We start from the raw sequence: 22,595 nt of genomic DNA on the forward strand, positions 1-22,595 counted from the left end.
GTTAAATATATGCAGAATTTTATTTAGAAGTCCTTTGAGTTTTGAGATGTTATCACAGCCAGTTTATGGACAGATAGTGCACAAGCACTCCATATTCTGTTTACTTACCATCTGCAAGAAAATTAAGCTGTTTGTATTTACATGGAAATTTTAAAGTAAATTGAAAAGGTCAGATTAAAATAAAGATTATAATATGTTTGAATATATTCAAATATTGGTTGTATTATTTTAACTCCATTTGAAAGTGGTTTAAAATTAACTTGTTAGAACAGTATTAGCAAATAATGTAGACATAGACAAAAAAGGCCTACAAACACCATTCCCTTGTAGTACCTCTTGTCAGGTGTAGACCTGGTGAAAATCACTCATTCAGAATGTGCATTAGTCCCGCTTAAAAATGAATTCCTTTATTGAGACATTTAAAAAATCATGGCCAGACAAAAATCGCCAACACGTTTTAAGTTTGTTCCCCCTTAGTCAAGGCCAACATTAGAATTCTAGACACAATATATTTAAAATACAGACTAGCCAATCATAGAGCATGTTATTGTTATTACAACATCATATCCTCTCGTATCCATGCATAGAAAAAACATCTAGATTGCACTTTGAACATATAGGGGGACATGTATTGTATCTGCGCCCAAAAAATGCTGAGATTTTACTTTTTTTGCCGCAGAATCGTTGCGGATCATTTATGAGTTTGTGCCAGAAAGAACAGATGTTTCCGACTATCCCGACTCCTCCGTCTTTTTTTTTTTTGGCCCAAGTGGGCGTGACCTAACTTTTCCACATTATCCGCGACATTTATGTGTATTTTGTCGGCAATTTTAGGTACAAATTTTAGCGCACAATAGACCAGGAAAACTGATCTCCGATGCCGACAGTCGTGCTTGCGCCAGAATTAGTAGATCCCCCATAGTATTGTATAAGAGACAGAAATGTAACCATTAATATATAGAAATCAAATCATCTCTAAAATTCATACCATTTGGGCTGTGGGTATGAAGGGTAAATATCCAAAATGGTTTGTGGAGTTTCTCCACCCAGTCCCCACCTCTATCTGATCTGTTAACCCATTCTAGACCAAGAAAGGAGAGAGTATCCACAAACCACAGATCCAAAGAAAAAAAGTGGTGTGTCAGGAGCCTCTCGCCACTTCATTGAAAAACAGAGAAGGTCTGGGGATAATCTCTCCTTTCTTGGTCCAGAACGAGTTAACAGAACCGATAGAGGTGGGGACTGGGTGGAGAAACTCTGCAAACGTGAGGCATTTTGGATATTAACCCTTCTATTGAGTCCTGCCTGACCTCCTGGATTCAGCGTTCATTACCACAGGACGGTTATAGGACATGCAGTAACTCCCGGACATTTCATATACAAAAACTTTTTGTTTCTTTGTGCAATCGCTCCAGCAGAGTTGCCCGTATCCAGGGACACAGTCTTGTTTCTAAGGGACCAAATAACTACATTTATGAGAAATTATCTTCACACAGGAACATGTTTTTAATAACATCTAATTGAAGAAATGTTTATGTATGGCAGATTAATGACACTGAAAGTGTATGCCCAGACGAAAATACCCCTAAAACCCCTTAAGAACGCAGCCATTTTGGAGCTTAAGGCTCAGCCCCATTTTTTGGATTTTGACTTGCATCACTTTATATGTTATAACTTTTGAACACTGTTACTTATCAAAGTGATTCTGAGATTGTTTTTTCCTCACATGTTGTACTTAATTTTAGTGGTAAATGTTGGATGATAAGTTTTGCGTTTATTTACAAAAAAAAGAAAAAATGATGAATTTTTTGAAAAATTTTCCAAATTCAAAATCACAGCGTTTTCAGGCAGATAGATATACCACCTAAATAAATTGCTGAATAACATTTCCCATATGTCTACTTTACATTTTCATAATTTTTGAAATGTCTGAATAATTTATTTTACAAATTGAATAGCGATTTTCCGTATTTTCAGAATTTAACATTTTGGGGATAAATACCGTTTTGAATAAAATTTTACATATTCAACATAAAAAACCTATATAATCAACCCATTTTCAATTCTGCAACATTCAAACTATCAAAAACAGCTTTTAGGAAGATTGTTAACCCCTTGTGACCTTCTTAGTAATTGAATCAAAATGGAGATGAAATTTAGAATTTTTAAATTGTGCCGGTTGTATGTTCATTTAACCCTAAAATTTACACATTTCCAAAAGAGAAAACCCACCATACAATTTGTTCTGAAATTTCTCCCAAGTACAGAGACACCCCGAAGGGGCTGTTACTTGTTTTATAGGTGCAGAAGGGAAGAAGTGCCCAGCAACTGCCAGGATTTTCGTTTTCTCGTTGCCTCCTTTTGTAGGCTATACAATTTTCGCTTTTTCGTTATTGGGGCCAATTGATGGCATTTTTTGCAGGATGAGATTCTTTTTCCAGTGATACTATTTTGGGGTTGGTATCACCTATTGTTGAAAATTAGGAACTTGTTTTTGAGGGCAGGAGTAGAAAAGCATCAATACTGTACTGGATTTTTGACTTTTTTTTTCGTGTTCACCGTTTAGCCTTATAATCATGTTATCCTTATTCTATGGGTCGATACAATTACGGGGATACCAGACTTGAATGTATTTTCTTACGTTTTACTAAATTTGCCTAATATAACCCTAATGTGGGAAAAATCTATCATTTTTGCATTGCCGTCTCCCAAGTGGCATAACATTTTTAAATTTTTGGCTACAGAGTTGTTTGATGGCTTGTTTTTTCTGGGACATGTTGTATTTTGCAACAGTATCATTCTGGAGTACATATGTTTTTTTGGTCACTTTTTATTGCATTTTTTGTAAAATTGAATGGGTAAAACGGCGTTCATTTTGTGGATTCAATAATGATTTCCTTTTATTCTACGGGTTGTTATGGACACGGTGATACTATATATGTTGGGTTTGTGTTATGGTTTAGACTTTTTAAGGGTTATACACTCACCGGCCACTTTATTAGGTACACCATGCTTTTTCATATATATTTTCAAATGCCCAAATCAGGAGTAGAGTGTTCTCATTCATCATAATCCACTTCTGATTTGCACCATCTGGCATTTGGTTTCAGTAATGTTGGTCTTATGGTCCTTTAACTGGAATCCTACAGTTGTATGTCCCTCCCAGGCTCCACTCCAGATTATTTCCCCGAACCTAGAGCTCCTGATGAGATAGAGACTGATGAGAAGCACATGGCCAGGGCAAGGCAACTTGTGTGTGTACTGGTCTGAGAGGAGACCACTTTAGGCTGCTAACCTAAAACATTCATGAATAATAAGGAATAATACCAAGAAAAAGCATATGAAAAAACTAAAAAAATCTGATCAGATTAGAACAAAGAGCCCTTAAGGATCTACACTCACCGGCCACTTTATTAGGTACACCATGCTAGTAACGGGTTGGACCCCCTTTTGCCTTCAGAACTGTCTCAATTCTTCGGGGCATAGATTCAACAAGGTGCTGGAAGCATTCCTCAGAGATTTTGGTCCATATTGACATTTTGGCATCACACAGTTGCCGCAGATTTGTCGGCTGCACATCCATGATGCGAATCTCCCATTCCACCACATCCCAAAGATGCTCTATTGGATTGAGATCTGGTGACTGTGGAGGCCATTTGAGTACAGTGAACTCATTGTCATGTTCAAGAAACCAGTCTGAGATGATTACAGCTTTATGACATGGCGCATTATCCTGCTGAAAGTAGCCATCAGATGTTGGGTACATTGTGGTCATAAAGGGATGGACATGGTCAGCAACAATACTCAGGTAGGCTGTGGTGTTGCAACGATGCTCAATTGGTACCAAGGGGCCCAAAGAGTGCCAAGAAAATATTCCCCACACCATGACCCCACCACCACCAGCCTGAACCGTTGATACAAGGCAGGATGGATCCATGCTTTTATGTTGTTGACGCCAAATTCTGACCCTACCATCCGAATGTCGCAGCGGAAATCGAGACTCATCAGACCAGGCAACGCTTTTCCAATCTTCTACTGTCCAATTTCGATGAGCTTGTGCAAATTGTAGCCTCAGTTTCCTGTTCTTAGCTGAAAGGAGTGGCACCCGGTGTGGTCTTCTGCTGCTGTAGCCCATCTGCCTCAAAGTTCGACATACTGTGCGCTCAGAGATGCTCTTCTGTCTACCTTGGTTGTAACTGGTGGCGATTTGAGTCACTGTTGCCTTTCTATCAGCTCGAACCAGTCTGCCCATTCTCCTCTGACCTCTGGCATCAACAAGGCATTTCTGCCCACAGAACTGCCGCTCACTTGATGTTTTTCTTTTTCTGACCATTCTCTGTAAACCCTAGAGATGGTTGTGCGTGAAAATCCCAGTAGATCAGCAGTTTCTGAAATACTCAGACCAGCCCTTCTGGCACCAACAACCATGCCACGTTCAAAGGCACTCAAATCACCTTTCTTCCCCATACTGACGCTCGGTTTGAACTGCAGGAGATTGTCTTGACCATGTCTACATGCCTAAATGCACTGAGTTACCGCCATGTGATTGGCTGATTAGAAATTAAGTGTTAACGAGCAGTTGGACAGGTGTACCTAATAAAGTGGCCGGTGAGTGTATGTCTCTTTATATGTTATGGGGCTTACGGACATTTTTATTGATTTATTACTTCATTTTTTATTGAATAACATTTTTTTTTAACTTTTTACACCATGGGTTATGAACAAGCAATCTGTTTGCTTGTTCATGATAATACTCTGCAATACTAATGTATTGCAGGGTATTAGCAGTGTCAGCCTATGCACATGCATAGGCTGACACTGTGCCTGTAAGATGACGTCACAGACACTATCGTTAAGGCACTGCCAGCAGGCACCTCTTGAGTCCTGATTGGACCCCAGAGTTGCCATAGCAGCAATCAGCGCCCCACCAAAATGTTGCGGGGGTGCCGATCGTGGGGGAAAGACCCCCCAAAAGCATGTTAAATGCCGCTGTCAAGCTGACTGCGGCATTTAACGGGTTAAACATCCGCAATCGGAGCCCACTCCGACTGCGGGTGTTACACTGGAGTGTTGGCTATATGTTAGAGCCGGCACCCCGTGTTTGCAGGTTCAGCTCCGATCCAGAGCCAAGCCGGCATCATCTCAGCAGCGGATGTATCCGCTGCTGAGCACTAAGTCACTGCGCTCAACAGCGGATATATCCGCCGCAGAGCGGGAAGGGGTTGAGTCATGTTTATTTAATTTTTGCTAAGACCTGAAGACCATGCAGTTTTGCTTTGCAGGACACACACAATAAAATGATGTATGAAATAATACAAACAATGATAGAGATTTAGTTAAAGTATAAACTATACATTTCAACCAATTTATATTGCAGAAATGAATAGAGCAAGTGATAGTAGTAAACTAATAAACTAATAAGGAAATATATCCGCTCTGTGACTTTTTCTTGTTCTACTTTCTTCTGCAACCAGCAATTTATCTAATTTCCTCTATACAGTATATTTCCCTTGACGTTTCAGTTCTCTAAAGATATTATGCAGGGAATGTCTTTAAATAGTTAAGTCATTAGGAACAATTTTTTTTTTTGTTTATATTTAGCTATCTATCTACTGTAAAAATAATAATCTTTATTTACATAGCGCCATCTTATTCTGTAGCACTTTACAAATCATAGGGGACATATGTACATATAGTATTACATTGCAGAGTATAAACATTCATATGGACCAAAAGGAGTGAGATCCCGGCTCGCAAGAGCTTACAGTCTATGAGGAAGAATGGGCGACACAAGAGGTAAAAAGCTTTAATAATGCTCCAGCCATTCATCAAAAGGGAATAAAACAAAATATAATATAATATAATAAATAGAGGTCCTGCTGCATGGCCCAGTCATCAGCCATCATCTTATATACAATGTCCAAGGTGAATGGGACTGCAGAGGAGCCTGAAGCTTGGTGTCTGTTGGTTGCTAGAAAACGGATGGGGGGAGGACACAGAATGGATTAGTAAAGAGAGTTAAAATGTCATGCAGTTAACAAGTGTTATAGACTTGCCTAAGAAGATTGGTTTTAAGAGCATGTTTAAAACTTTGGATGTTGGGTGTTAGTCTGATTGTCTGTGGCAGAGCATTCCATTGCAAGGGTGCAGCTCTAGAAAAGTCCTGGAGAGTGGGAGGTTCGAATTAAGGTAGAGATTAATCTAAGATTACTGGCAGATTAAAGAGTACGGGTTGGGCAATAGACTGAGATGAGAGAGAAGAGGTAGGAAGGTGCAGAATTATGCAGGGATTTGTAGATGAAGGCTATGATGAGGGATGGCTGCCATAGGGCTATAAATGTCCTTTTTGCACATGCTCTGTGCAAAAAAGACATCTACGTATAAATGTCTTGACAGTGACCAACTTGAAATGGCTATAATTCCTGAGCCCTGGCACATAGAAACATTTTTTTTTCTTCTATACAGAAGAATCCCTTTTAATATGATGAATTGTGTATGAATGTTTAACAGAACTGGGGATATCAACCCTTAAAGTTGTACTAAAAAATTATTTTTATGTATAGCTTTGTATTCCCAATTGTAATTTTATGAGCGAATATCTCCGGTTCCCTTAAAGGGAACCTGTCACCAGGGACCTCATTTTCACTAACGACAGGTTGCAGAAGCCTATCACACCTGCAGTGCAAAAATGCTTCTCTGCATTTTATGAGCATTTGCTTTACAATATAATTGTGTGTTAGAACTTGCCTTGCACCCTGACAAAATCATGGGGTAGTCCCATGGGTTGGGCTTTGGTTTGGATGAATTTCAAAAAACAACACATGACTTGTCTGTGTTACTCACTCCTCAGATCTCAGCCCCCACCTTAGTTATCCTGTATCACTCCTCCCTCCCCCACTGGTGTCAGCTCACCAAGCTGTGACATCTGTGAAGGAGCATGAGAGAGGACCTCTACAGTAGCTAAATGATGGGGGCATTTCAGTCACATGTTGTTTTTTGAAATGCATCCAAACCAAAGCCCAACCCCTTGTGACTACCCCAGGAATGTATTAAATAAATTATTTTACAAAGATAAGTATTTGCATCTCCTCTATTGATTTACATTTAACATTTTGTTTAAAGTTACATGTGAACTTAGTTAACACACCTTAGGTAATGTGAATTAGTGATCCATCTGTATCAAACGCATACACACAGTAAGGATGGCATTTGCTACTTGGTGTCAGGATACGGCATCTCTGGATCCCCTGCACCACCGCAGGAAGTGGTACTAGCCGACACCTGGGACTGGAATCTAAGTGGCACCTGGTCTTCACCAGAGCCTGCCGCAAAGCGGGATGTTGCGACTAGCCCGCAGTGGCAGCCAAGGGGTCGGGGCAGGTGGCAGAGATGCAAGGTCAAGTCCAATCCAGGGTCAGCAATGGGAGGTCCTGGCAGAAGGGAAAAGGAACACAGGAACAGACTGGAACACACAGGATCACGAACATACAGGAGCATGGGAGGAGGAATGTTGGAACACAGTAACAGGAAAAACCAGGAACACAGGAATATTCAGGAATATTGCAGGGGAGCTTTCTCGAAGGCACATGCTCAAACATCTGGCAGGGTGTGCAGGGAGAGGCAGATTTATATAATAGAAAGAATGTCAGTGCTCTACTCAGTATCAAAGACTGTCGGCATTAGATCTCACTACCTCTTCTGAGGTTAAAGACTCGAGGATCCCCTCGGCTGCACACTTCTCCCTGTGTTGTATTACACCTCTTATCCCAACGTGAACCCCGTTACACTTCATGCTCGTGGTGCACTGCTGATCCTAATAAGGAGGCAATGGGTAGATAGGGCCGATAACCGAGATAGAGGGGAAAAGTTTTTTATTGAATATACTCCCAGAGTCATGGTTAAAAATGCATGAAATAAATGTTTAAAACACCAAACACCACCCGAGAGGCAGATTTATATAGAATTCTGGGAAATGGCCAGCACCAATTAATGGTGCACTGGCCCTTTTAATTTTAGGAAGTCAGCACCCGTGACACTTGGAACATTGTTAGAAAAAACTAAAACTGAGAAAGAAAGTATTTGGCTCTAGAAATGCATTTTGTATTGAATAAATAATGGTAAGTACTTCATTCTGATCTTGATTTGTCTAGGGTTTACCTGGGAGAGTTCTCTATGTTCCAAGCAAGCATTCTCTCTCACTAGTCATTGACTAGGTGGTCCACAGGAGATACAGCAGCCTGTTTTACATCCTAAATAGTATTGTTAAATGAAGAACAACTTAATTTAAGCTTACCAATACACATTTAAATTACATCTTCCCTGACTATACTACTATATGGTATGCCGTCCCCTCTTTACGTCCAAGCAAATGATCAGATCTACTGCATCTAAAGACCTTTTTCATAAGATAACGTTAACATATTTTTAGACATCCAAATATGAAAAGGGAAAAACATCCCGTAGACGGTAAGTTCATTCTATATATGCCTATATATACACCTTGCAAACTGCACTTAGAGGGAACCTGTCACCTGGGAACTCATTTTAAGTCAATACAGATTACATAAGCCCATCATAGCTGCATTTTAAATATGTCCTCTTGCCATTTCTAAGCATTTAAATTAAAATATAATTTTTTGATAACTTACCTGGCACCTTGACAGAATCATCTGTGTAGTCCCAGGAGTTGGGCTTTGGTTTGGATGCATTTCAAAAAACAACATGTGACTTGTCTTTGCTGCAGACTGCTCTGCTCTCAGGACCCACCTATGTGCTCCTGTACAGCTTCTCCCTTCTGCTCCTTCACAGAGGCCACAGCCTGGTGAGCTGACATCAGTGGGGGAGGGAGGAGCAGCACAGGAACACAAAGGTGGGGGCTGAGAGCTGAACAGGCACATGCTGTTTTTTGAAACTCATGCAAACCAAAGCCCAACCCCTGGGACTACACAGAGGATTCTATCAGGGTGCAAGGTAAGTTATAACACACAATTATATTGTAATGCAAATGCTTAGAGAAGGCAGAAAGTCAGATGTACAATGCAGGTTTGATGGGCTTCTGCAACTTATCTTTAGTGAAAATGAAGTCTCTGGTGACAGGTTACTTTAACCATTTTGGGCATATAATAAAAAATGTATCAGTATTGTTAAATCTACCCTATGTCTATCTCATATTCAACTTTTATGTAGGTAAAACTATTAAAATTGCAGTAAAGCAGACAAAAGTCCATCTTATTGGGGCCAGACACTTTTTAACATTTATTTTTTCAAAGACAATTTATGATCTATTTGCAGGAAGGGTGGGTGTTCCTTAAGGTCTAGAGTACAGGCATCTCCAGGTTCCTTACGAGAATAAAGCAGCAGCTAAGCATAAACAGGCCCCCTTTCTCTAATCACTATTTAACTGCTGAAGAAAAGCTGATAAAAACATTTAGTAAATCTACAGATTCCAAATCCTGTTAAAAGGCTGCTGCTATATTTTCACATGGAACTCTGGTACCCACAGCTTTGTGTTTACTACTAGTCGCAATAAAGTTGTATAGAAATAAACAAACACTAATGCACCATTCTAACAATTTTTTTTTATAAATCAGTAGTTCTTGGGATATAGAACCGCTTTCCCTATTATCTTTGTCATTTATACCCAGCTGTGTATTTGCTGTCGATATCTCTGGATACAGATGTCTCCTACTAAGAATAGTGAGGTTCAAGATCTCCCTAGTTCCCTATCAGTCCCCCCAACCCAGTCTGTATTTCTACAGAACCTTCTCGGTTTCTCTCTGGGTGGAATACATTTTTAACCTTTATGAAAAAAGCACAGTAGACTTTGTATACAATGTTGCCATACAATGTTGCCATACAATGGGGGGGGGGGGGGAACTTAACCCCTTCAAGACCAAGTTTTTTGTTTTTTACTTTTACGTTTTTCACTCTCCTCCCCCCACAAGTCATAAGTTTTTTGGGTTTTTTTGTTTACGAAGCTGTTTGAGGGCTTGCTATATGCAAGACAATTTTTATTTTATAGTGGCACCATTTAATATTCTATACCATGAACTAGGAAGCTGGCAAAAAACACAGTTGAGCTAATGCTGCTTTATTTTTGTGGCTTTCAATGTACAATCAAGATGACACCTCTCTATTATTCTATGATCACAGTGATAACAAATCTATATGATTTAGTAATGTCTCAATATGTTTAAAAATATCAAAAACCTTGCATTAAAAAAGTATGCCATGACCACCATAACTTTTCATACTTCATGGAGTAAGATGTCAGGATGGGATGATGTTTTTATTGTAACCATTTTGAAAACTTCATGACCTTTTGATCACTTTTCATCCAAATTTTTATTGGAGGTAAAAGTGGTGATTTGTACGTTTAGACGCTATTTTCCATTACAGGGTTCACCAAAGTTAATATTTGTTTTTATATTTTAAAATATTTTGGGACGGACATATATACTGAACCCCTCCATCTTCCCAATAAACACATTTGGAGACTTGAAGACTTGAATGCCTAATGCCCCTTAAAGAACTACATCCATTTTAATAGAATAAATTTTGGCTTCCGACAGATGCCACTAGAGATCAGCCTTTGTAGGGACTTATCTACATTGAACTCAATGATCTACACTGTTCAGGCGACTAAAGAATATTTCTTTGTGTTTTATCTAATATATATTATTGTGAACAGGACCTTCTGTAGACTTGTGGACCAGCAAACAGTGAAATGTAGGCAGCGGTAAAACTTAAATTTGTCCAGGATTTATTTGGATTGGATTCCAGTTAAAGGAACATAGGAGCTACATGACTGAAACCAGACTGAAGGGAGATACCTTCCATCAACCACTTTACATAGTAATTATTTACATATCCCCTTTGCCCAAAGCCGTTGGACTTGCCACCTTCAGCCACCAAGTAATGTATTCTAGAATCAGCATTTACATTTAATTTACCAGGCTGGAGTTCTACAATAAAATCAAAGTTGTGTAATGACAGGAACTACCATGTTACCCTAGCATTATTTTCATTGTTTTGACTCCACCTCAACGGAGCATGATCTATGGCAAGCCTTAACATTTATGTTTATAAGATAATGGGGTACATTTACTTACCCCATCCCTGCGCGATCCCCAAGCCGGAATGTCCGACAAGGATGATTCACTACCAGCGTGCTCCCGATATCCTGCATGTGTCGCTTCCCCAATCAGGTCCGCCGGAGTTCACCTTCTTCTTCCCGATGTATATAAGTGCTTGGCTTGCGACACAATTTTAAATGTTAAATCCTGCGCGTTGTACGAATCCGTTGGATTGCTGGATCTGGCCCACCCCCCAATTTGTGCTGCGTGAAAGCCGGCGCAATTGCGACACAATCCCCGGTGCGATCACCAAAAAAGTAGGGAAACTCGACAAAAATCGGCCACAGGACACTTAGTAAATAAGCCCCAATATCTCAAACAGTTTAAGGCCCATTTGATCGCGAGACAATCTTTTATTACAATGGAGTAAAGGTTGCTCATCTCTATTAATCCTGAGACATGACCCAGTTCAAATTGAAACTTGAAAGCATCTCCCTACAAATTACCCCAATAATTTTGCCTGTTCCATTCCTATGGCACACCTCTGGGTTGGCAGTAAAACCTTTCTCTCTAAGGGAATCAAGAACAGCCTGAACTCAACTTAAATGAAATCTCCAGTTCAGACTGAAAATGACAATTTCATCCAGGTAAGCTGCCACATTGTTTGTGATGAATTATGATTTCATCCATTGCCCTTTGAAATGTGAAAGGGGCACCTTTTAACCCAAGTGGCATCCTAACATACGGAAAACATCCCTCAGGAGTACAAAGGGCAGTTTTTTGTGCCTCCTTTGCCAGATGTATGTGCCAGTACCCTTTCATTAGGTTCAAAGTTGGTAGCTCAACTCGTCTACTCTGGGCATAGGGTAGGTATCAACTTCATTAAGTTTCTGGAAAGCATTGAAGAACAACCAGGTTCCATATTGTTTCGGAACCAATACAATGAGACTGGACCAATCACATTTGGATTTTTCAATCTCCCCCAAATTCAACATTCTTCCGACCTCTTCTGAAACTACTTGTCTACGGCCCTTTGGTATTCTTTGCATGTTTTATCCTTACTCTTATGTGTGGCTCAAAAACGATATCATGTTCAGTAGAAGTACTGCAAGTCACTCCATTTAGAGTATATAGGGTGCTCAAGTAGGGCAACCAGTCCATAGATAAATGAAACAAAAACTCAGCACTACTGCACCCCTGCAGTCCATGTCCGATGAAGGTCTTGGTTAAGACCGAAAAGTTATGTACATTTACTTTTTGGATTGCTTTTCACTTACCGTATTTTCCGGGCCATTAGGCGCACCGGAATATAAGGCGCAACAGTCCGATGCGCCTTATATATGTAATAATTCCATATATAAGGCGCATCAGACTATAAGGCGCAGGGTCGGGGGTGTGGCGGAGGTCCGGGGGCGGAGCGGAGACCCGACGGGACGCGACGCCGAGAAGAGACGGGACGACGCGGGGAAGGTGAGTGGGGAAGGTGAGGGGGAGGTGGAGGATGGCAGCGGACCCTACTTACATAGGTCCCCGCTACCGGAGACAGCAGATCTCCAGCGGGAACTGCAGACCACGCGGCAGAAGTTGTTCGTGCCGCGTGGTCTGCAGTTCCCGCTGGAGATCTGCTGTCTCCGGTAGCGGGGACCTATGTAAGTAGGGTCCGCTGCCCTCATATAGGGCGCACCGGACTATAAGGCGCACTTTGGATTTCCAAGGAAATCCAAGGCTTTTAAGTGCGCCTTATAGTCCGGAAAATACGGTAATATATTTCCAGATATCATGTTCAGTGGTTCAGTGATTTCAGTGCACCCTGGCAAGTTACACAACAATGTACAAGCAATTTTCACCTTATTATACTCTGTTTTAGTATCTAAGGAAGAAAAACCCATTGCTATAAGTGACTCCCTTTCCTTCCATGCCTTGATCAGGTTCACATGATACAGTTGTATGGCTTTCCTTTTACTGGGCTGATGTTTATTGTAATTTACTTCACCAACTTTCTCTGAAATAGAATTTACTTTCAACAGCGGGTACCAGGATAAGGACACGGTCACCTGGCTTGAATTCCAGCAGACCAATTTTATACCCTACACCAGTGGTGGCGAACCTATGGCACGGGTGCCAGAGGCGGCACTCGGAGCCCTTTCTGTGGGCACCCGGGCCATTGCCCCAGCACACCAGACAGGACTCAAAGAATCTGCGTGGAGTTCCAAGCAACTTAAAAGATGCTGCTTTCAGTCATATTTTAAACTGATACTTACTTGGGACTGTAGGAAGAGGGAGAATGTGTTGACAGGCCTAATTATCTCTGAAGGACTTCCTACTGGCCCCATGATTCCCTGTGTACAGAGGGACACTGGAAAGAAGCTACAATGATGCAGATTTTTCCTCCTCCTTTTTACTGTGGTGGTGTCCTCAAGAGGCCAATATGATTGAACATTGTTGAAAAACAGGGAGCAATAAAATACTGCTCTAATTTTGGTTGGCACCTCGCGAGAAGTGAAGGGGATTTGGGTTTGCAGTTTGGGCACTCGGTCGCTAAAAGGTTCGCCATCACTGCCCTACACTGTTCTTCTTATATGTACTCTTTAACTATTGCCATTACTCAGCAAATTATTTTGAGGGATTTGGGTTTGGAAGCTGTCTCTAGGTCCAATGGTTTCTTTCCTTCTGCAACACATCTCCACTCTCCTACAGACTTTAAATGCCTCTTACTGGATGCAGCCTTAGCATTGAAGTTCCACTCAGGCAGGAGATTCTAAGCTACAATATATATCTCCACCAGGCTTATCAGGGTGTCTGAATTCTCAGGACCTCCCTGGGCAACCCAGTGCTGCACTGGCACAGGAAGAGCACAGACATAGATATCCATCACAATCCTTTTCCACCATATGCTCTGTTGTAGAGTACCCTGGTTGTATCCACTTCTGCACCAAGTGGAAGTGATCAAACAGTTGTGACCTTGAATGTTTCTCCTCGCAAAATGTCCATTGCTGTGTTTGCTGTGAAAATGCAGTGAAATTGGTGAAAAAATGCTTTCGCACAGTTGTCTTGTGTACTTGGATTTTACTGTGCGCTCCAAATGACATGCCTACTTTATTCTTTGGCTCAGTACAATCATGAGGATATCAAATTTATATAGGTTTTATAATGCTTTCATACATTTACAAAAATTAAAATCTCCTTTAAAAAAAGAAAATCTTCATTTTGTCATGTTCTGGTGCTAGTAACTATTTATACTTCAGTGTATAGAGCTGTTTGTGGTGTCATTTTCTGTGACTTTTGATGAAGTTTTCAATGCTACCATTTTTCGGACGGTAAGGCCTTTTGATCGCTTTGTATTTAATTTTTTTTATATTTTTCAAAATAGCAAAAAAGTGGCCTTTTCGACATTGTTTGCTATTTTCTGTTATGGGGTTAAACACTGGGAATAAATATTATTATAGTTTGATAAATCTGCCATTTTGTGACTCGTGATCCCTGACATGTTTAGGATTTTTACAGTTTATTTATATTTATATCAGTTCTAGGGAATTTTTTTTTAATTAAAATTTTTAAACTTTTTTTTTTATTACGACAGTATGACAGTGTATAAAGATTTTACACATCATGTGTTACAATGTGCAAATCGCACATTGTAATACGTATTGGAAAAAAGAGAGAGCCTCGGGTCTTTGTGTCATAGCAACAGATCACCACTCCCCAATGTCGTCATGGCTCTTTAATGCTTTAATGGGGATGGATATCCTAGCACTGATCGCAGATGTTGTCGGCAAGTGTTTGCTGCAATATTCAGTAAACACTTACCAGTAATGGAGAGGGCTCAGCCTGTGAGCCCTCTCCAACTACTCACAGCCAAAATGTGACATACAGAAAGTTCACACGTTAGTAACGGGTTAAAGAAAGTTCAATAACAGGAACAGCATGAAACAACCAAAAATGTCCTTAACTTCAGGATTTTAGCATAAACAGAAATTCCAAATAATGTTTCTCAACAGAACTTTTTAGGTTTGCAAAGAAAGAAAAAAGCAAAAAAATGGGGGGGCGCTCAAGGTGTAGGTTAATCCAAGGTATTAGTTCTATGGTAAGTGCGAGTGGACGCTCACCTTTTTGTGTCTTGCAGGTGGCACAACATGCTTCAAAGCCTTAATAGTCTTTTCTTGGGTGGATAGCTGCCTGATGGAGTGACTCAGTTTAGTGCCGACAAAGGATACATAAAGGGTTGGTGGTCCAGTATTGGCATCTTAGTTTTTTCTCTCCCATAGGTCCTCAAGGATTAGCGGTGATACCACATATTTATAAACACTTATTTATTGTGTTTTGAAAGAATTGGCCACCATACCATGGATGTTTAAAAACATATATAAAATCCATAACAAAACGTGTTTCGAATCCGGAACAGATTCTTTAGTTTCAGGGTGTTACCCAGAGTTGGACATATTTAAAATTTTTGTATTGGTGCAAATCCACCAGGGGATAACCGAATCATCGATGGCTCCAAGGTTACCGGGGGCTTCCAAGTCATCGATATCCCGGGTGACCAGACAATAGATCGTCACGAAAAATATTTAATACAAAATAATAATATAAAATCTTTAAAAAATATATACTCACTAAGTCAAGTAACATCAGTATATAATAAAACATATATAACAAATATGTGGAACCGATCTCTTGTAGAACCGATTGAAAAACTACCAAAATGATTACTCTTGTTTCGGTGGGAGGCCTACATGGACCAAACTACCTTTGTCAATCATAAAACTACACAGCATCCATATCCTTGTGTTGTTTAGGAACACTAGGTGCTAATCTCTCTTTTAGCATCTTGGCTCCCTGTATTTGAACTGTGGTGTTGTGGATATAACTTTTTCAAAATAGGGATCGCTCATTAGAATGTGCCAGTGCTTCTTCAGGACTGTTTCAATCCTCTTATGGTTATTTTTGTATGTAGTGAAGAATCTAATGTTGCTACTACTTTTATCTTTTTACTGTTTTTCTTTTTTGTCTGTAGGCAATCCTGTTGTGAGTGTTGTCCTTCTCTTAGATTTGCATCTTTTACAATCTCCTTTGGGTACCCTTTAGTCAGGAAACATTCCTCGATTATTTTTGCTTGTTTTCTGTATGTAGCTGTGGAATTGGGAATAGGGAATATTTGTAAGCCAATTCTTATGGTGATTACTTGAGGAATTCAGGTAACTGTTAATATCTTCCAATTTAAAGAAGGTTTCATTAATAATACTATTATTTCTATGTCCAATTACCACATCGAGAAATTCAATTTCCTCTTTTTGCATATTCAGCGTAAACTTGATACCCCACTCATTTTTTAAAGAAGTTTATTATTAATGTTTGGTCTCCCCCTCAAACGAGGAGAAGATCATCTACATATCTAAAATAGGCAATAAAATGTCATCCATTTTTCTCTCTGGGGGTTATATTTGATACTCTTAAATATTCTCATATGTAAAAAAATTATTCTGTAAAATAAAATTAAGATATTCCAAGAGATTCTCTGTTCGTCTTTTATGCCTTTGTCACACTCAAGGACCTGTTCTACACAGGCAGTGTATGATCAATATTACTATAAAAAACAGTCACATCCATTGTGACCAACTAGTAATGTTGTTCCCATTTTATTTTTTAAATTGATGTGATAATATACCCTGAATCCCTTACATAACTGGGTAATTTTACTACATATGGTTGTAAGAATAAATCCATATAATGTGAAATTTAACTAGTTAAACTATTTACGTTTAAAATAAAATGGTGACTGGAGAGTTGTGTCAGATGCTTTTGAATCTTAGTGAGATGGTGGTTTTGTTGGGTTCAACAATAGAAATAAATTTTTTCTTTTCATATCTTTTCTTAATCATAAGATTGACGGCTTTCATGGTGCTTGAGAAGGGGTCCATACTCATTTTCATAAATTAGTTTGAATCAGATTGTATATGTAAGGCCTCTTTTTTATAATCCTCCTAATTCTGTATTACTGTTCCACCTCCTTTGTCGCCCGCTCTGATAATTATATTTTCATTATGCTATACACTCACTGGCCACTTTATTAGGTACACCTGTCCAACTGCTCGTTAACACTTAATTTCTAATCAGCCAATCACATGGCGGCAACTCAGTGCATTTAGGCATGTAGACATGGTCAAGACAATCTCCTGCAGTTCAAACCGAGCATCAGTATGGGGAAGAAAGGTGATTTGAGTGCCTTTGAACGTGGAATGGTTGTTGGTGCCAGAAGGGCTGGTCTGAGTATTTCAGAAACTGCTGATCTACTGGGATTTTCACGCACAACCATCTCTAGGGTTTACAGAGAATGGTCCGAAAAAGAAAAACATCCAGTGAGCGGCAGTTCTGTGGGCGGTAATGCCTTGTTGATGCCAGAGGTCAGAGGAGAATGGGCAGACTGGTTCGAGCTGATAGAAAGGCAACAGTGACTCAAATCACCACCCGTTACAACCAAGGTAGGCAGAAGAGCATCTGTAAATGCACAGTACGTCGAACTTTGAGGCAGATGGGCTACAGCAGCAGGAGACCACACCGGGTGCCACTCCTTTCAGCTAAGAACAGGAAACTGAGGCTACAATTTGCACAAGCTCATCAAAATTGGACAGTAGAAGATTGGAAAAGCGTTGCCTGGTCTGATGAGTCTCAATTTCTGCTGCGACATTTGGATGGTAGGGTCAGTATTTGGCGTCAACAACATGAAAGCATGGATCCATCCTGCCTTGTATCAACGGTTCAGGCTGGTGGTGGTGGTGTCATGGTGTGGGGAATATTTTCTTGGCACTCTTTGGGCCCCTTGGTACCAATTGAGCATCTTGCAACGCCACAGCCTACCTGAGTATTGTTGCTGACCACGTCCATCCCTTTATGACCACAATGTACCCAACATCTGATGGCTAATTTCAGCAGGATAATGCGCCATGTCATAAAGCTGTAATCATCTCAGACTGGTTTCTTGAACATGACAATGAGTTCACTGTACTCAAATGGCCTCCACAGTCACCAGATCGCAATCCAATAGAGCATCTTTGGGATGTGGTGGAACGGGAGATTCGCATCATGGATGTGCAGCCGACAAATCTGCAGCAACTGTGTGATGCCATCATGTCAATATGGACCAAAATCTCTGAGGAATGCTTCCAGCACCTTGTTGAATCTATGCCACGAAGAATTGAGGCAGTTCTGAAGGCAAAAGGGGGTCCAACCCGTTACTAGCATGGTGTACCTAATAAAGTGGCCGGTGAGTGTAGATCCTTAAGGGCTCTTTGTTCTAATCTGATCAGATTTTTTTTGTTTTTTCATATGCTTTTTCTTGGTATTATTCCTTATTATTCATGAATGTTTTAGGTTAGCAGCCTAAAGTGGTCTCCTCTCAGACCAGTACACACACAAGTTGCCTTGCCCTGGCCATGTGCTTCTCATCAGTCTCTCTCTCACCAGGAGCTCTAGGTTCGGGGAAATAATCTGGAGTGGAGCCTGGGAGGGACATACAACTGTAGGATTCCAGTTAAAGGACAATAAGACCAACATTACTGAAACCAAATGCCAGAGGGTGCATTCACATTAGTTTTCAAAGCCAACATCAGAAGTGGATTATGATGAATGAGAACACTCTACTCCTGATTTGGGCATTTGAAAATATCTATGAAAAAGGCAGCACTCCAAGGATGTAAAGGGATTAAATAGATTTATTTCATGTTAGCAGCAGCTATACATATGGCAAAACACCACCTTACCGCAGTTTCTTATAGTTTCAATACTATCCTCAAAAAATGGACACTATCAAATCATTGCAATGTTATTTGTTTATGAAGTATTGATTTATCAGCAGAGCACTGGGCTGTAAACATTTTACCACACAGGCACTTTGAATTGTAGTTTGTAAATAATTATACAAAATCCTTTTAGTTTATACAGTGCAGAAAACATTAGTACATTAGCTTAATAATCAGCAATTTTAATAGTCTCTGTATTTACTAATACAGTAAATCCAGAAATGAATATAGTGTATAGAAGAAAAACACATTGCCTTCTCTTGCTTTTTCTTATATGGGGTAAATATACATTGTGTAATGAGATACTACACCATATAATCTACTGTGTATAAGTACTGGGTGTTAAAGAGCAAAAATAATAAACAAGGAATGAGCACATGAATCATTAATGTTTCTACATTTTCAGTTCTGGATACAGTTTGTTAGAGTGACACAGAAACCTGTGCTATGAATACAAATCAGCTGCGAGCAAAAGCTACTGTATTACTGTGTTAGGAGACAGAATGAAGAACACAGCTTTATAAAGGCTCTTTACATGGTTCATATTGTTACCATGGCACCCAGTCAATATGATTTGATGCAAGTGGCCTAGTCTCTGAATTCTAAAAGGAATTAATGCACTCAGAATAGAGAAAGGGAGCAAATTGACCAACTGCACAATGAATGTGTGATTGCCTTGAATATAATAGTTGGTTACATAAACACATTTTACTTTTGGATGGATACTTTTTGATAGTAGCACTTAGAATTCTCATTGTTTGTTCACAGCTATTTAGTTCATAGCTAAATTGCTTTTCTAATGTGTAGCTTCAATGTATTACATTATAGAATATTTATGACTCGCCTTTTTATGGTCACTGTGGATTTATAATTTAGCACATGAGGATAAAGTTAGCTTGGAACAGATGACTAAAATAAAATGAATGTTCCAAATAAAAAAGGAGGATTTTAATTTGTGATCATAAAAACAGTACATTTTAAATTAGGACTATACAGATGGAGCAGTAATGTGCTATTGTGTTTGGGCAGTTAATACATTGGCTGAATAAAATAGAATATGTTAGAAAGTAATTTACACATTTTTCATTCACTATTTTTCTTTAAAAAAAGAGTCTGTTCGGGTCCAAATCTATCAGTCCTAACCAATGTTACTCCAATTGTCCTTGTATTTTTACATATACTCTCTAAACTCTAAAACACAGATTTTTTTCAGAAATAGGTCCTATATGGTTCTATTAACTTTTTGTGATTTTTAAAAAATTTTTTATACCTGTCCTCCTTCCCTGCATTCTGGGATGAATAACAGCAGTAGTTAGCCACCATTTTAATGGCAGTTTTCTACAAACCCGATGGTGCTTTACACGTGTCTCCTTCGGCTTGTTTTTCCACAGCTTTCTCATTGCTGTTTGTGGTCTCCATCTAACTTGTTGCTTTTTCCAGTGCGTGTTATTGTGCAGTATATTAAATATTCAAAACTTTGAGGAAGTTTTCATGAAAGAAAGTTAACGGACAGTCCCTTATCCAATTCTGTGCTTTATTGCTTATGCTGGGATTTTATCTCTTACAGTGACAATGTACAGAGTTGCTGTTCTTTCCATAGCTGCTATACCTACTATATCTAATATATAAAGCTGGAGGTATGTGTGTGGGTGTGTATGTTTGTCCGCTATAGGAATCTGTACCGCACCATTTACAATCACCAAATTGAATCGCTCTATGTGACTCAGGGAATGTCGTAGACTTAGTTTTGAGCCAAAATCTTTACCCCAAGCTTTCCAAAATTCACTCATTGACCACCATTTACAGGAGCCATTGTCTGCTGCTGCTGTGGCAGTTGGAAGCTGGGCCGCAATTGGCTGTTGTTCTGCCAAAGGTCATTAATAGGAACTCTGAGCTGTGATTGGTTACTACAGGCAATGAGTAGTAGACAACTTTTGTGTGAGGTAAGATGGATACAGAGATAGGGGGAGAATTATCAGAAATGTCTGAGGAATAACTGTTCCACTTACCCATGGAAACAAATCAGACATCAGCTGAGCATCAGAGACGGGCAGAAATGAGAGCATCAGAAATGGACAGTTGCTGTAATGAGTGCATCAGGGACAGACAGTAGCTGGAATGAGAGCATCAGGGACGGATAGTAGCCGGAATGAGAGCGTCAGGGACAGACAGTTGCTGGAATGAGAGTGTCAGAGATTGACAATCGCTGAAATGAGAGCATCAGGGACATTCAGTAACTGGAATGAGAGCGTCAGAGATGGACAGTTGCTGGAATGAGAGTGTCAGGGACGGACAAAAGCTGGAATGAGAGTGTCAGACCCAGACAGTCGCTAGAATGAGAGTGTCAGAGACTGACAGTCACTGCAATGAGAGTGTCAGAAAAGATGTATGGAAACATCTGCAATGTGTTCTTCACACATATTGTTCTTCACATACTATTGTGAAGAACACCATTCGGCACTCGTGTCTTTGGATAATTTAGCAGATGTACGGAAATATCTGCAATGTGTTCTACAGTGTTCTTTCAATGTGTTCTTTCAGTGAAAAATGCTCAAGTCTCCCATTAACTTCAATGGGGTACGTTATTCGATACGAGCACTTGAACATCGGGAAAAGTTCAACTCGAGTAACGAGCACTCGAGCATTTTAGTGCTCGCTCATCTCTAATCACCACCCATTATGCATTAGCATAATATTGCATTGGACCACTCATGCACCATAATACTAAAATATCCTGTACTATCGTACCAATGGCAACGGCATACTAGAGACAGGTACTTGTACAAGTATTCAGACTCCCTTAAATGTGATGTTTCCTGTAGCCATAGTGATGCCCCCAGTAGCCAGCAGTCACAGTGATGCCCCAGTAGCTAGTAATCACACTGATGCCCCCAGTAGTCACATTGATGCATTGATGCCCCTAGTAGCTAGTAATCTTAGTGATGCCCACAATAATGTTCCCAGTAGCAAGTGGCCACAGGGATTCCCCAACATAGCCAGTACGGGGGGGGGGGTCTGTTCAAAATGAATGCAAGAGATCAGGCTTATATCAGAATACTGATCAGCAAAAAAGGTATGGATTGTGGTCTGCAAATTATTATCTAGAAAGATAAAAGACAGGGCAATAACTTTATTATTGTAAAACCTTAGTCTGAAGGTAACAACAACATCAATGTGTGTGAAAAAAAGGCACAACATGCCTCACATTTTGAAGGCACTCAAAATAACATATTATCATGATTGGTAATAGAAGTAACTGGATTGTGAACATGCCTATGATAGTAGTGTCATTCTTCCACTTGATCACCAGACGTTTCTTACATTGTTATTTCTTGCAGTTGCAATGTTTGGAGAAAAAGGTCAGTTAATGGATGTTATCACTGAGAAGTTTCAAATGAATAATAGTTGTGAAAGACCAGGAAATGTTGGAGAGCCTTCAAATAGGTAAACCTTACACAGTCCATAATGAGAACATATACCTGAAATTATTTCGGATGCAGGATGTAAAGAATGCATTTTATTTCCAAACCCCAAAAACACTTCTAGTCAAGCTAAGCAAATAGATGTTTTTCTCACAGAATCTTACAGAGTGTAGCTACATTCACATTGTTTGCCTGCCATACTGTAGCACAGCAGGCACACATTAGCATCGGGGAGAGGAACATTGCCATGTATGGGGGACGTATATACGCCGCATATATGTCAGCCATATGTACGTCCACAA

This window comes from Engystomops pustulosus, chromosome 7, assembly GCF_040894005.1.
Source record: "Engystomops pustulosus chromosome 7, aEngPut4.maternal, whole genome shotgun sequence".
In the NCBI taxonomy this organism is placed as follows: Eukaryota; Metazoa; Chordata; class Amphibia; order Anura; family Leptodactylidae; genus Engystomops; species Engystomops pustulosus.